The sequence below is a fragment of the Pinus tabuliformis genome, chromosome 8 (genome assembly GCF_031772625.1).
Source record: "Pinus tabuliformis cultivar Carrire ecotype Pingquan chromosome 8, CPIR1, whole genome shotgun sequence".
Lineage (NCBI taxonomy): Eukaryota > Viridiplantae > Streptophyta > Pinopsida > Pinales > Pinaceae > Pinus > Pinus tabuliformis.
In genome coordinates, this window is record NC_142294.1 from 1800126241 (window position 1) to 1800143778 (window position 17538).

The following is a 17538-nucleotide window of genomic DNA, read 5'->3' on the forward strand; positions in this document are numbered from 1 at the left end:
TTGTCAGAGCTTGCTCCGAGAGTCCTCAACGAGCGACGCGTGGCCGCGCCGTGACGTGACGCAACGTCACTTTCTCGGGCGCTAAAAGTCCGCCGCGGGGGCTGCTCCGATATTGATATGGACCGTCGGATCTCTTGGATCTGATTCGACGATGGGCGGGGTATTGATGTGCTCGGGGGATATACGTACGGGCGGAAACCTTCGAATGTGGGTTTTTACAAGGCTTTCAATGTATTTTTAACCAATTAAAATCGCGCGCTGATACTAAGGATAAATGCCAACGGTGGGTTTTGGACTTTGGTAATTTGCAAAGGGGTTTATGGATAAAGGGGATTAGAACAAAGGTTTTCCATGCGCAGCAATGCAAGCCCGATACTTTGGATAAGAACAAAGTGGGTATTTAGGGGTTAGCTTTGCAAATGAAGGGGTATAGGTAAAACAAGGTGAGTTATGAGACTTCTTTTGGCCAATGAAGTTTTCCAAGGGGCTAAATGACTTCAGAATAGGGGAGGGGTTTAGGGCTAGGTTCATCAAAGTGGCCAGATGCCATTTGATTCCTGACACAGAATTCATTGGCTATAATACCAAGGGGAGGGATATTTATACAAAATTTGGGGTTTATACACCATGGTGTTAGATACTAGTAGGGGAAAAAGTACTGTAGGGGATTTACATAGTAATGTTGGGGTTAATATGGATGAAGGGGTAAATGGAGGGGAAACCACTAAGCTTATTTGAAGCTTACTTAGTTTAGAGAGTATATCAAAATGAAAAGATTTTTAGACAAGAAATGTGGCTTTTGAATGAACAAGAACCACCATGAAACCATGATCTTCTTCCATGAATCTCAGCTGATGAAGGGATGTTAGTAATAAATTGGAAGGGGGAAGGAGGGAGGTTAGTCATGCTCCTTGCTGTAACTTGATGGAGGTGAACACCTTGTCAATTAATTGACTTTACTCTGGTAGGCACAGTTAACATATGTGCAATGGTAAAGATAACCTTTCTGCAACCCCAACTACTTACCCAGCTACTTACCTAGCATTTTTTATTTCTCCTTGGAGGGTGCAATTGGACTTGCAAACCCTTACTTGCCTTTTCTTTTCTTTGGCTTTTTCTTTGTTTTTTCTATCTACTTCTACCCTTATCTCTTCCAAGGTCCCAGATTAAGCTGTTGGGAGCCTTTTCTTCTCTACCTGAACTACTTGTCTGCCAAGATTGAACAGTTTGGACAGACTCCTTTCTCTATTCTACAACTGCAAATTTAAACCATGGAATGATCCAGATTAGACTTTTGGACCATCCATCAAAACTTCGAGTCCATACCAAGCTATTAGCACCGATCAAAAATTCCTAGGAAATATGTGATCTTTGAATCATCAAAGCAGAGCATATTTGGACCTTCCATAGCCAATCATGAAATATGAAACCTATTGGTATAGGTAGCTAACAGTGGCTCCACATGGGGATGGTTTTTCTCCTGAAAGACCAAGAACAGCAGGTCAGATTGCCTTGCTCCTTGACTGCTCTTGCCAGTCTTGAAATTAGCTGCTTTGAGATGCCAAAATTGTGTGCTTTCGCTTCTTAATATACCTTTGATTCTAGGTGCCTTTTGCTGATAGTCAATAACCTTCAAAAACTGCCTTTTTACACTCTAAGCAGAAAAACAATATATACATCCTCATATATACAAGGGAACCTCGGGCTCCACTCATGGGTGATATTCAAAATAGTGTTTCAGCATCCTGCCATTGACAGGACCTTCATCCAAATCAGTTTCATTGAGGCTCTTAAGGAAATAAGTGTTGTTTCCTTGTACTGCTTGGACAGCATATGGTCCTCTCCATAGAGAATCAAATTTTCCATGTTTCCCTTTATCCTCTCTCCTTGCATCCCACTTAAGGATTTTGTCTCCTATGTTGAAATCTTCTGCTTTGGTTCTCCTGTCAAAAGCCTTCTTTAATTTTTCTTGCAAGATCTGAACTCTGCTGAAAACTTGATCTCTGGTTTGCTGTAGACATATGATCTGATTAATCCTTCTTTGCATATCATTTGGTTCAGCTTGGCTTTCTTGAAGAAGCTTCATGACAGGCACCCCTAGAGATGAGGGGAATTTGGCTTCTAGTCCATAAACCAACTCATAAGGGCTGGTCCCAATTGATCTTTTGGTTGTTAGTCTGTCTGCCCATAAGGCATTGACTAGTTTCTTATGCCAATTCTTTTTGTTTTCTTCTAGCACTTTCTTTATGATGTTTACCAAACTTTTGTTTGATGACTCAGCAAGACCATTTCCTTGGGGATAGTATGCAGTAGAATGGCCCAAAGTAATATGAAATTTATGACAGAAGTTCACCATTTTCTTGGATTTGAAAGCTGCAGCATTGTCTGTGATTATTTTGTCTGGACAGCCAAACCTAGCCAGTATGTTATTTTCCAAAAATTGAATGATTACTGAGTCATTTGCTTGTCTGCATGGGGCAGCTTCGATCCATTTGGTGAAGTAGTCTGTGGCTGTCAAAATCCATCTATGTTGGCCTGAAGATGAGGGATGAATTTCCCCAATGAAGTCCAAGCCCCATTGTTGAAAAGGTCTCTCTGTTGCAATAGGTCTTAGGGGGAGTGGCAGCAACTGTCTTTTGCCCTCAAACAGTTGGCATTTGTGGCATGAGGTGGTGAATCTCTTGACGTCAGAGAACATGGTGGGCCAGTAATAACCAGCCCTCAGTATTTTGTCCACAGTGGACTTCCAGTACAAATGTCCGCCGCAATGACCTGCATGAAATTCTTCCATGATTTTGTTAGTTTCATTTTCAATTAAACAGTGCAGCAATATACCTTCATGGTTTTTCCAAAGCAGATTTCCATCCATCACACAAAATCTTGATGTTTTCATTTTTAAGAACCTACACTTAGTCCTGGACAGTCCTGGGGGAGCACACAGGTTTTGTAATACATAACAGATGTCAGAGTACCAAGGAGATTGTTCAAAGGCTACATTGATCTTTGGAGTCGCCAGCTCTGTTTCACTGTCCAGCTGATTGATATCTAGGGCTTGGAAATTTGTTTCTGTCATTAATTTGGCCAAGCCTCGCCCTTTTAATAGCTTTGTAGGTTTTATTTCAATGTCAAATTCTAGTATGCTGGCAATCCATTTTCCTCTTCTGCCCTCTAAGTTTTCTTGGGTGAGAATGTCTTTGACAATAGGGCTTGGTACATAAGCCACAACATGGGAATAAAGGATGTAAATCCTAAAGTCTTTAATGGCCTTAACCAAAGCATATGCTTGTTTCTCCATAATTTGATATTTTAGAGGTGCATCTCTAAGAGCCCTGCTGAAGAAGGCAATAGGCTTCTCATTTCCTTGGTCATCTTTCTGTAATAAAACAACAGCAATAGTATGCTGGGAGGCAAAAGAGAAGATAATGAACTCTCTGTCAAACTGAGGATTGGTCAACACCGGGGTTTGAGTGAGGGCCAGCTTTATGCCTTCAAAGGCTTGCTTTGCTTCAACTGTCCATTTCACCTTTGAATCTTTCTTTAACATATTGTTAAGTAATCTGATCAACTCAGCCAAATTTGGGATAAATCTCCTTAAAAAATTGATTTTTCCCAAAAACCCTTGTAATTCTTTTATATTTCTTGGGTGGGGCATTTGTAGGATAGCTTGTATCCTATCTGGATCAATTCTTATGCCATCTTTAGAGATGATGTGGCCCAATAGTTTACCTTCCTCTAGGCCAAACAGGGATTTTTTGGGATTCAACGAAATTCCATATTTCCTACATGTAAGGAAGATCTGTCTCAAATGTCTCAAATGTTCTTGGTCAGACTTGGAAAAAGGTGTGAGGTCATCCAAATAAATGACAAGGAAATCATGAATCTCCTTCGCAAAAGCAATGTCCATTGCTCTTTGAAATGTTGCCCCAGCATTCTTCAACTCAAAAGGCATTTTAACATACTTGAAAGTTCCCCATGGGGTTGTAAATGCCGTTTTGTCTTGATCATCAGGGTGTCCTAGGATTTGATTGAAACCCGAGAATCCATCAAGTAATGAGATCCTTGAGGCCCCTACCACTCTTTGGAGAATATGATCCATCTTAGGTAAGGGATAATTGTCTTTGAGGGATACTTGGTTCAGATTTCTTAAGTCCACACACAGCCTAATTTCACCGGTCTTCTTTCTTGTAGGGACTAAATTGGATATCCATTCAGAGAATCTGATTGGTGCTATGATGCCTGCCTTAAACATTTTTTGTACTTCTTGTTCCATTGCTGGGAGAAGCATAGGATTGATTCTTCTCAATTTTTGTTTAAAGGGTTTTTTATCAGGCTTGAGAGGGATAGTATGCTGAATAACAGAGGTGTCATAGGACTTCAGGTCCTCATAACTCCATGCAAAGACATCCTGGAACTCTTTAAAAAGGTCAATGTATTTTGGCTTTTGATCAGGAGGTAGGGATGCAGACAATTTAATTATTTTGGGTTTGTCAATTGTACCTATGTTGTACTCTTCTATGGCATTGTTGATGGGCTGCATTTTTGGCTTGCTGGGAACATCATTTGAATTAAAAATGTCTTCCAAAGGAGCCAAACCAGCGGGTAAAAAGTTGTCTTTCAGCTCTATGATTTCAGCCTCAGCGCTGGTCACCTCTTCACAGTCAATTTGGTGAATTTGCTGAATGTCTTCGTTGTTGAAATTGGTTGGATTCAGTAATTGTTTTGCTGTTCTAGGTGATATTGGATGAACCATTTGTTGAAACAGTATTTGTGATTGACTTGCTTTGTCATTGTCAATATTTAGTCCTGAAAATTCCTGCTGCAAAGTCAAGAAATTGTTTATTTGCTTGTCATCATCAAACACTTGCCAATCTTTGACATTGTTTGGAATGGAGGGTCTGTACTTGACCTCGGCAGTGAAGCAGTTGTTGGGTTCCAGTGGAAATTTGAAAGTGCTGGCAAATGTTGCTAAGCTGTGTGCATGGAGATTGTGACTCCTTGAAATTTTTGTGATAAGGAACTCAGAGAAAGTGTTCAATATTTCTATTACAGCGGACCTGTAAGACCTCAACCTTTTGTCATTGGTGACAAAGCTTCCTTTCACTTGTTGAATCACTAGATCAGAATCTCCCATGATCGAAACTGTAGGAGCTTGTAATGCCTTTACTAGCTTGAGACCTAGTAACAGAGCTTCATACTCTGCCATGTTATTAGTGCATCTAAAGTTTAATCTATAAGCTCTGCCTTCTCCATGGGTTTTCTCTTTGTTATGTATCCAGACTCCGGCTCCTGCCCCTAACTTGTTGACAGAGCCATCAAATTCTAGGAACCACTGGATATCTTGCTTGACAGGAGATTTAAAAATCGGTTCATGGGATGGCAATGTAAGCAGGAGTTGGGGTTTTGTCTCAAGCTTGTCTTCTAGGGCAATTTCCTCACTTGATTGGCTATGCTTGGGATTTAAAATAGCAGCAGTATTTAGTGTCTGTTTAGCTGCTGTTTCGTGGGTGGTGATACTCTCAGTTGACTCCTTTTTTTGTATGATTGTCTTGATTTCAACTTCCCCTTGTAAGGGAGTTGTGGTGTCATTGAAAAGGATATATGAGTCTATGTCTGAATGGATAGCATATATGGGGAAATTTTGAGGCTTTTCCTCACTGCTGACCATGTATTTCATCAGTGTTTCTCTATATAGTCTTTTTGGTTGCCCAAAAACAGAGATGGTGGCATATGACATGTCTAATTGTAAGGAACCTTGGAGTTTAGCTCCCCATGATCTTGATAACAGCATCCCATACTTGGGTGGGATGTCAGCGACTACCACATCCATTAGGATTGTCTTGTTTGGGTATTGAACTAAAGACACACATAAATCTTTTATGAGACCTAGACATTTGACTTGGCTGGAGTCAAAGGAAAATAGGTCCTTATATGGTCTTGTTATGTCTAGGTTCAGTCTTTCCATGACAGCTTTTGGCATAAGATTGTGAGATGCACCTGAGTCAAACATTGCGTTGTGTAGTACTTTATCATGGATGTGTAAGCTGACATAAAAAGGTAATACTCCTGCAACTGCTGTTTTTCCATCCACTTCTGGGCCAAACAGTAATTCAGGAGTGTCATCCAGCACATTGACATCATCTTTGCTGCTAGTGAGTTGTAGTGATTTCTTGATCTGTCGTTTATAGATGTCATGCTTAGCTAATTCTGAGAGGGGAATCGCTATCTTTAGTTTGCCAATTTCTGTGCCTAAGTCAAAAGGTTTATCAGATTGGGTTTTGAGGTTATGGATAACAGTCCTTTCTTTGTTGATCAAGTCTTCTTGTTTGTTTTCATCTTGACTTTTAGGCTTGCCCTTTTCACTCATCTCATGAGGAACAGAGTTTAGATTAGAGCAAGAGGATGAAGCTGCTAAAGGCTGCTGTTGTGGTGACAATGGTTCAATGATCTCTTCAACAATCACTTCTCGTGTATGTGAATTTATTTTGTCCCCAGGTTCTGTGCCTGTGACTCTTTCAGGCTGCTGATTATCCTTTTTCTTTTCAGGCTGGTTAATATTTACAGTTCTGCTCCTTAGCTTGTATTGTTTATGGACTTCATAAACTGCAGTGTCATAGCCTTGTTTGAAGTCAAAGGATTCTCCTGATTTAGTTTGGAATAGTTCGATTTCCTCATCCTCTTGATCTTCTTGTGTTAGAAAAACTTGGCTTTTACCATCCAGACCTATTAAATTGATCTCAGGATCTTCATTGGGCTCAGTTGATGTTGAAGTTTCTGCATAATTTTCTTGGAAAGGGGGTCTTATATCTTGGTCAGCACTTGTCCTACCAATGTTCTGGTTTTGGGTTTTCCTAAAATTCGGATTTCTAGGAGGGTTGTTTTGTGGTGCTTCCCATGATGACTTTCTTTCAACCGATTCCACTCTCTCACCCAATCTTTTCATACCATTAAGTATTGCATCAAGTTTTTGATCAAGGGCTGTAGGTTCTTCTTTGTATATGCTTCTCTTTTCTAACCTTGCCCTGTTCCTTTTGGCAATCAGGTTTGCCTCCACTGTGACAGCAGCCTTCTGGGCATCTTCAAGGGTTTCAGGTTCTCTTTCCTTCAACTGATATGCCATGTCAGGATCAAATCCATCAGGGAATTTGTACAGGGCCAAATCAGGAGGAGGTCTTAAGTTTTGTGGTATTGCATTGTACACATTGTTGAATCTAGCACAATACTCCAGAACGGTTTCTTGCGGACCTCTCTTGATTGTTTCATATTCAGCAAGTATGTGCAGGGGATCTTTCTTCTTCTCCCATCTGGTAGTAAAGGCTTGATATAGATCATTGGGAGTTGCAATGGAGTTTGCATTCAGGGATCTAAACCAAGTTCTTACATCCCCGGTAAGGCTTTGAACAAACATCCTCATTCGAACACTGTCATCATCTATTTCATAGGTCTCAAAATGGTCTTGCATCTTCTTGGCATGCTGGACAGCTGTTAGAGAGCCATTGGAGTCAAAATATGAGATTTTGCTTTGATAATCTTGAGGTAAAGCTGCAGCATTAGCTGGTATCTGCAGAGGTGCATACCTGTTAGCCATATTTATGGGATTTAGAGGGTTGATAGGAACAAGCGAGACAACAGGGATCACTGGTATAACCGGGTTAGTGGGATGAATGGCTAGCGGGAAACTGGTTAAAAGAGTATGTGCAGTGGAAGAAGGTGAAAGAGGAGGACTTTGAGATGTTGATGGTGAACTAGGAGAACTAGGAGTGGACCGGAAAAGAACCTTTATTGGAGTAGAAATGGGGTCAGGATGAACTGTTCGAGGGGTTAAATCAGCAGGTTGGTCCTGCCTTTGCTGCTTCCTAATGTTTTTCCGGATGGTATTTGGATTATCAACAATGATGGGTGGACTAGGGTTAGGATTTGCCCTAGTGTGCCGAGGATTTTTCTTAGGAGCCAGTTTCTAACTGTTTTTCAGGATTTTTATAGAAAATTTTTATATATGCCAGGACTGGATGAAGATTTTGGAATGGCTATATATGTTTCAAAGCTAAGATGAAGATTCCCTAACTAGCTCTTTCCTAAAGCTGTCACTGTGGTACAGAAACAGTTCTAAGGCCTCTTGGCTGGCTTCAGGCTTGCTGGTAGCTTTGGAAGATAGATAGTAATTGAAAAACCTAAAGCAATTCCCAGTGGAGTCGCCAATAATGTTAACACCCAGGTTGTTCCCTATGACTCCCAAGGGAATACGGCCGGGGTAACCACTAACCAATCTTTGGATCACTGTTTCTAGCCAAACTGTGATCAGAGAGGGCTCTCTCTTTATGATTTGTCTCTGTTATGATGGTATTTTAGGCTAGCTATTATGCTCAGGTTTTGGTTTATGTTTTGGTTGAGGGATTCCTTTCAGGTCTTATGATGCAGTGTTTAGACAGTACAATACCATTGGGCAATGGAGTCCGAAGTTGTGAAGTGATCTGATACGCTGGTTTGGTGGTGCTCAAACTGTAGGGCCTATTGTGTATTTTAAACAGACAAACTAGATCAAATGGTGATGTATGTCAACCAACAGAAAGCAATTAAGGATTTTCTATTAAGTTGGTGGGATGAAAGTGAGCGCATTGCACAGGAGCAAAAGTCGAATTCCTGAGACAAAGGCCACTGTGAAAGATGTATTCCGTAAGCGCAGCATTTAAGAATTACACTTAACTAGATTACAGCTGAAGAAAACATTGATAAAAAACGCAGATTGAACTCAGGTTACTCAATGAATAAATCCTGAAAGCTATTCTTTTTCCTTGTTGCTTAGTATTGAAAACGGATAACATATATGGATTTTAACAAACAACTAAATAACAGAGAGAGATACAGAGACTTATTGTATGATGAAATACACAGGGATCCAGTAGTTATCAACAGACACCAGAACGCATCCAACACCTCAGAAATCCGAGAAATTCCATTGCTTTGCTCTATTAACTTCTGAAAAGGATTACAGCATAAGAACTTCTTCAGGAGAAATCAACAACAACCCTTGCAAACTCATGCGAAGGGGACTTTATAGTAGTGCTTATACAAAATATCTCAGGCATTGAGTCATCTGAGAGAGAAAATATCTTCATAAATGCGTACAGAAAGTAGGAAAAGAAGTTATTGCAACTTTGAATGCAGTATAAATGCTCTTTATGTCTGTCAGAGGATGATTCGACCTTTGGAGGTCACTGAGTCGGTTGAGCCGCTCTGTTTTAATGTTGAATAGTGTGTCTTCATTTCTTGCTGCGCTGTATCTTCTCGGCCTTGCTACCTGTGGTTTGCAATTTCTGCTTTGTTGGCCGATATCTTTGCTGAGTTGGCTCAGCCCTTCCATCTTTGCTCTGTGTGCTTATCTATCAAAATTCTGCCTGTGTATGATTTTTTTTTTATAAACTGAAAATTAATATTACAGGTTTTGGCTTGACAATATTATGTGTGTCAAATTCTTCCAGACTTCTGGTGGCGGCAATTGGTGCTTCACAATTGCCTCTATGGTTTCATCTGCTTCTGTATACTTAAAAAAAATTGGAGGTGCATCAAACAGATGGTTGATCTCATTCATAATGAAAAACAGGTTGTCCACCCTATCATATAAAGTTTGCCCTGATGCTGGTCCTGTTTCTGTTGAAGTACTGGGCTGTCTTGCAATTTGTGCTGCAGCATAGGCATCAACCCTCTTGGTGTAATTTTCAAGGGTAAGCAGTCTACCTACACTGCTTAATATGCTGGGGAGGCCTCTGTTCTCTAATGCCTGAAATCTGTCCATGAACTTGTTGATTTCAGTCTGCATATCCTGGGTTCTTCTTTCCAATGTTCCAATCAAGTTTCGTAGTGTCAGGACCCTTTTAACCATTGAGATGGTCTCAATTCTGTGAACAATCCCCATTGTAGCCAGCTGAGAGCCTGTCTTGTTATTTAAAATATTTATCATCCTAGTAGCAGCATCAGGCATGTTGCCAAGGCTAGCTCTAGCTCTGTGTATTTCCTTGTTTGCCTTTACAATGAGTACCGATTGTTCATCCATAGTCTCAATATACAGCCACTGATTTGTGATGGACCGGCCAATATTACCCCAAAGGACTGCTTTTAGCTCTGCTGTCACCTTTTCTAATGTGAGCTCCTTCTCAAGCTCAGTTATCCTCTTCTTTAGAGCTTTTATTTCTCGTTCCTTTGCAGCTTCATTCTGCTTGCTCTTATCATATCTCTCATTTACTTTAGCCAAGGATTCTTTGGCTGAATTGAGCTCTAACATTTGAGCTTCTAGGACTTGGATTTCATTTCGGAGCTTCTGCATATCCAGACTATGAGTCTCCTCTGTTGTTGGTGCAGTTGTCGATGTAGTTGGTGCTGTAGGCCCTGTTTGCAGAGGAGGAGGGACAGTTGTCGGAGGAGTTTCCTCAAGATTGATGATTTCAGGAGGAGGCTGGGAGGTTTGCCCTTCTTCTCTTTGCTTCAATGCTGCCTGTAGTGCTGCCTTTGCAGCCTCTGACTCTCCTAGTTGTTCTTGCGTTTGGATAAGCTGCTTATAGAGAGATATCATCAGATCTGTGGCATCTTTTTCAAGCCTTTGTTGAGAAATCTCATCTGTTTGAGGGTGGATTGTGGCTAGGAGTTTGATTTTCCTCCTCAATGCTGTCAGGTCTGCATCTCTCAACTTCAATATTTGTTGGATACCCTTAATATCCTTGGGATCATGTCCCATCTCAATAATGATATCTTCTAAGGACCTGATTCTGTTGTCCTTTGCCTGGGATGATGCTCTTTCCAACTCCAGTTGAGAGGCTGTATTATTAAGGCTGCTTTTTAGTTTGTAATTTTCTAACGTTTCATCTGCCAAGGAGGCATACACCATCTCACCAGTCTGTTTGTGCAGTTCAATTTTGTCCATTGGGTGTATGTCTTTGGCCATGACCTCCAGGTTGGTCCTGAGGTAATCTGAGGAAGATTGAGGCTGCAGTGTTGTGGGCATAAAGTGACTCATGATCATTTTGCCTTCACTTACATCAAAGGCAGACATGAGTCTTTGCTGATTGGAAGGAGCCATATTTAACAGATGATTGTACATCTGTACTTTGATGGGGTCACTCGTCCTTTTGATGTCTATAAATTGCTGTTTGATGCTTACTTGTCCTTCTCTTTGCTGGCTGGAGGAGCTGACCTCTCCTCCTATAGCTCTGTCCTGTTCATGCTGGAAGGAACTAGCTGAAACTTCTCTGCTGGGTGGGCCCATGTCCATTGCTTGCCTTATTGCTATGTCATCCTCTGGAAAGTCATTCAATCTTTGTCTTTTCTCTCCCTGATCGATGGATGAAGTCAGGGGAGTATCTCTGTCCCTTTTTCTGGTTAAGTCCTCCTTTTGTGGGGTTTGGAGGACCGAGGCATCAAAGGTGGTCTCTGGCCTAGGAGGCACTATATTTTGAGCCTGTTGCTCAGTGGAACTTGGAGCATCAATCCCTTTTTCTTGCTGCAAGGGCTGCTGTTTGTTTTGTTGCTCCTCTTCTTGTTGCTGCCCTTCTCCCTGCTGCTCCATCTCTTCTTGTTGTTGCAGCAATGTTTCCACTTGCTCTTCTGTCAAAGGAGGTGGCTGTTCCACCTACTTTTCTTTGCCTTTGCTGGCTGTCTGTACCGTGTTCCCGGCAGCTTGCTGCTGTGTTGTTGATGATGCAGTGACTGCTCCTGGGTGCTTTCTATATGTGGAGGGAACCTGTACACAAGTTTCCAAGTCAGCTTCCTTCTGTATATTTCTAGCCTCTCTTTCTAGCAGTTCTTCCTCAATAAATTCGTCTTCTAATGTGCCCTCTTTCCAGCTTAGTGTGTTGGCATACTGCTCAATTTCAGGTTGCCTCACATGTGAATAGCTACCCAATTTGTACCTTATTCTTCTGAGGGAAACGAAGTGATTGGGGTCATATGGTGTCCACTCAAAGCTAGTTTGCAGCCTGAGTGTCTGTAGGATCTGATTTGCTTCTTTCCATCCCTCTTTTGTGTTATATAAGAATGGGCCCAGCTGGTTCCTTATCTTCAATTGAGATCTCTTGTTGTTACTCTGGAAGTGAAGATAGTCGGCATTCCCAAATTGCCTGAAGTATTCTAGGGCAAACAGTCTCATAGGGACATACCTTGGCAGCCTATAAGGTCTCAACTGACAGCCATAGACTCTGATCACTGTGTGGTGTTGGTAAAAGTACCAATCACCAATGCTGTAGGATTTTCTCAAATGGAGAATTCTCCTCATGTCATCAATTAGTCTTGGAGGAGGAACACCATATAATACTGTCATAGCTGGATGAATGAACATGTCTATGAACTCACAGTATGTGTATGGTGACACTGAGACATGATGGAACACAGGTGTCCAGAACACAACTGACCTTGGATTTCCCTGGGCATTGACTTGTTTCAAGGGAATGGAGAAGCTGCCCGGTTGATAAAACAGAAAGAGATGGTAGATGTATGAAGTATATCTGAACAATCTCTCCCTTTGCAGATCCATTAGCTGCTCATGGATCTTGTCTGCAATATATGTGGCATAGTCATAATGCACGGTTGGAGGCTTTCCAGGAGAGAATATGGACAGCACTGCCATTATAGTTTCATCCACATCCTCAACTCCCTTGAAGCCCAGGACATAGCTGATCAAGTCCACCAGCATTTTGCCCAAGTCATTTAAGTATGGGTATCCAATAGGAGGAGCTCTGATGGCTTCAGAGCCTGATTTTATAAACAGCTGGTTGATTTTGACAATCTGATCATTTGTCAAGTTTCTTCCCTTCTTTATCAAGTTCTGCATATAGAGGGGAGTCAATGGCTTTGCTGTGTGGAAATGCAGCATCTCATTTATGCTTTCTGGGGTGATATGGAATAGAACTGAGCCTGTAGGGCTGAGAACAGCTCTTTGGCCTGGATCATAGCACTCTTGGCATCTGAAGATCAACTCTGGCATAGGATTTACCTGAGGGAGGTTATAAATAGGTAAGTTTGAGTCCCAAATCCCCAGGATGTCAGCTCCACTAAGGTGCTGGGCTTTCAACTCCTTTAGCATCTGAATATTATATTTGGAGCCCAATGGAAACCAGTCTAACATTTGGTATTCCATATCTCCCAGGGCTTTCCATTCCAATTCCTGGTGAGGGGCATTGATTGGCTTGACGTTTAGTGCAGTTGGAGCATCCATTGTAATTGAACTGTTTGCAGCAGGCAGACCAGTTCAGGAGTGATTTACCACAATGCAAGTGGGTTACAGGTATCAGAGGGGAATTAGCCCAAAAGTAAGTGAAATATGGTATGAATTGGGGACTGTAACACTGTCAGGCCTTACTTTGTCTCCCTTAGTAGATGAATTCAATGTAAATGAGTTTTTCGCGAAAGCGCGAACAGAATACTGCTTATTTGTGATAATGAGGGCAAACAAGGCTCAGCTGGTGTTTTTCGAGGTGTTGATTGAAAACAGAGGTCTGTAGAGGAAATTCACTGGTGAATTATGAGTTTTGATGTCATTTTAAGCTTCCTGTGCGATTTTATAGACAACTGCAGGGGTACGGAGGAAAATGATGAAGAATACCTGGTAAACAGCGAGCGAAAGATGCGTATGCGTGCAGGACAGGTACTCTGGAGGTCTCCTTGGCCGATTGAGCAGGTTGGCGGAGTTCAGAACGTAAACAGCATGCAACGGAAACAGTAGCAGAATGAGCGAAAAGTACAAAAAATTGCGTTTTTTGGCTAAATATGGACTTTTTGCAAATTTGGCGCTATTTTGTGATGACGTCAGCGTGACGTCATTGGTGGGGTCAAGGTCGGATGACGTCAGCTGACGTCATCAGGTGACGTGGCAGGATACTGTTGGTCCATGGGGGATGGTGCGGTGGCAGCCATGTCGGCGGAGGGGCGGACAAAGGACTGATGCGATGGCGGGGTGGGAGTGACGTGGGCATGACGTGGGACAATAACTTGGCGGTTAGAGCCGTGACCGTTACGGTTGTGGATAGCCGCCACGGTCTCTCGGGGCGGTTAGGGTACGGCCCTGCTATTGTCAGAGCTTGCTCCGAGAGTCCTCAACGAGCGACGCGTGGCCGCGCCGTGACGTGACGCAACGTCACTTTCTCGGGCGCTAAAAGTCCGCCACGGGGGCTGCTCCGATATTGATATGGACCGTCGGATCTCTTGGATCTGATCCGACGATGGGCGGGGTATTGATGTGCTCGGGGGATATATGTACGGGCGGAAACCTTCGAATGTGGGTTTTTACAAGGTTTTCAATGTATTTTTAACCAATTAAAATCGCGCGCTGATACTAAGGATAAATGCCAACGGTGGGTTTTGGACTTTGGTAATTTGCAAAGGGGTTTATGGATAAAGGGGATTAGAACAAAGGTTTTCCATGCGCAGCAATGCAAGCCCGATACTTTGGATAAGAACAAAGTGGGTATTTAGGGGTTAGCTTTGCAAATGAAGGGGTATAGGTAAAACAAGGTGAGTTATGAGGCTTCTTTTGGCAGATGAAGTTTTCCAAGGGGCTAAATGACTTCAGAAGAGGGGAGGGGTTTAGGGCTAGGTTCATCAAAGTGGCCAGATGCCATTTGATTCCTGACACAGAATTTATTGGCTATAATACCAAGGGGAGGGATATTTATACAAAATTTGGGGTTTATACACCATGGTGTTAGATACTAGTAGGGGAAAAAGTACTGTAGGGGATTTACATAGTAATGTTGGGGTTAATATGGATGAAGGGGTAAATGGAGGGGAAACCACTAAGATTATTTGAAGCTTACTTAGTTTAGAGAGTATATCAAAATGAAAAGATTTTTAGACAAGAAATGTGGCTTTTGAATGAACAAGAACCACCATGAAACCATGATCTTCTTCCATGAATCTCAGCTGATGAAGGGATGTTAGTAATAAATTGGAAGGGGGAAGGAGGGAGGTTAGTCATGCTCCTTGTTGTAACTTGATGGAGGTGAACACCTTGTCAATTAATTGACTTTACTCTGGTAGGCACAGTTAACATATGTGCAATGGTAAAGATAACCTTTCTGCAACCCCAACTACTTACCCAGCTACTTACCTAGCATTTTTTATTTCTCCTTGGAGGGTGCACTTGGACTTGCAAACCCTTACTTGCCTTTTCTTTTCTTTGGCTTTTTCTTTGTTTTTTCTATCTACTTCTACCCTTATCTCTTCCAAGGTCCCAGATTAAGCTGTTGGGAGCCTTTTCTTCTCTACCTGAACTACTTGTCTGCCAAGATTGAACAGTTTGGACAGACTCCTTTCTCTATTCTACAACTGCAAATTTAAACCATGGAATGATCCAGATTATACTTTTGGACCATCCATCAAAACTTCGAGTCCATACCAAGCTATTAGCACCGATCAAAAATTCCTAGGAAATATGTGATCTTTGAATCATCAAAGCAGAGCATATTTGGACCTTCCATAGCCAATCATGAAATATGAAACCTATTGGTATAGGTAGCTAACAGATTCATCTAGATATATATAAGTGAGTTGATCTTCTATGAGTTGTTTGCCATCAATTACAACACATGCATCATAATGCCAACACTTTCGAAACAACAAACCCCAGTAACCGACCCGTTTCTATATAGAAGACACACTTGTGTGGATTCAACCTAATTCGATAATGCCTACACCTCATAAAGATTTCTAGTAAATGGATGAGATGATCGGCTCAATGTAATGAATGAACAGGTAAATCATCGAGATAGGGTTGCACAATGTGCTTGATTTCATGAAACGCGTAAGACATGGCCCTTTGAAAAGTTGCACCAGCGTTCTTAAGCCCAAAAGGTAATTTGCAATAAGCAAATGTCCCCCATGGACAAATGAAAGCCGTTTTTGGTTTATCAGTAGGTAGAATATTTATTTGATTGTATCCGGAAAAACCATCCATGAAGGAGAATATTTCACTTCCGGCACAATCATCAATGATTTAATCGATATAGGGAGTTGGGTAACTGTCTTTTCGACAGGCTCGATTAATATCCCTATAATAGATACATATTCTTATTGTTCCTTGCTTTTTGTTAACAGGAACAATATTCGATACCCAATCTGTTAAAGGAATTGGATAAATGAAACCTGCTTTAAGTAATTTTTCAATTTATGCTTGAATAGCAGCAGCTTTTCGCGGGTGGATCTAACGCAAATGTTTCTAGACGGGTTTAGCATCCGGGTAAGTCTTGATTTCATGAACAACAATTGCTAGGTCAATTCCTGGCATTTCCTCATATGACCAGGCAAACACGTCACGAAATTCTTGAAATAGGGCCTTATATATTTGAATTTCTTCTTCCGTACAAGAGGCACCTATATGAATGTTTCCAACAATTCCACGCTTAATTGAAATGTCAGTAGGAAGAGTTCGAGAAATATTTCCCAAATTTAACTCAGAATCAAGATTTTGCAATGGATTCTGAGTTTCCTTGACATAATCAGTCATAAAAAGAGATGAAAAATCATTCTCAAAACGATCAATCTCAGGTAAAAACGAAGATCTATGATGAAGATCTTCCCATGGTAAATCATCAACAGACAAGATTTCACGAATTTGCTCATCAGTGTGAACAAGTTCGGAAAAATTTGTTAAATCTGAGTTTGATGTTGAAAACGATTCTTCATGGACTACATTCATTAAGTCAGTTTCGGTTGAAGAAGGGTCGAAAAATGACTATACGGCCTGATACGCAATTTCATATGGACTCAAAGGCATAGCATCACCAAATGAATCTATCTCAGATTCGGAAGGTATGATCCAAGGATCATAATAAACAATAGTGTCTGATGAAATCATATGAATGGTTGCAGTAGAAGGCAATACTTTGGGAGGAGGAAAGGAAAAAGTTCCTAGTAAACCAAAATCTTTAACTAATCCTACTCCAACATCTTTATAAGGGATGGTTGTTTTGCCGACATGCTGGATACTTTCAGAAGAGGCTGGGTTGGATGAAAAGTAAGTTAGCTAGTCTATAGTTACAATCTTTCCATTATGAGGAAACTTTATAAGCCAAAAGACCGATGAAACAATAGCAGTCATAGCGTAAGACCAACTACGACCTAAGAGAAGGTTGTAATCTAAAGGGGCATCAACCACCTCCACATCTAGATTAACACTTTTGCCTTCAACCCCTATAGGTAAATCCTGTAGAATTCCAAAAGGATGGAACCCACGGCCATCAAAGGCCTTTAGAATGATCAGGGATTGATTAAGCATAAGAGAACCAAGCGATCTCCAAGAGGCTCCCTCATCAATCACAGTCCTATAGCAAGGTCTGTTTTTTACTAACACTGGGATCTAGAAATCCATTTGATGAGGTAAGCGAGGTGTACTATTTTCTAGATCGAAAATTATAAGGTTTGAGTCCTGAATATCAACAGCTCCTATAGCTGACAATAGAAATTTACGCTGTGCTAGATATGATTGCAGCACCTCCAAAGCCGACATTGCTGAAGGTGAAATAGCCAAATCTTCAACAATGTTATAGTTTTGAGCAGCTC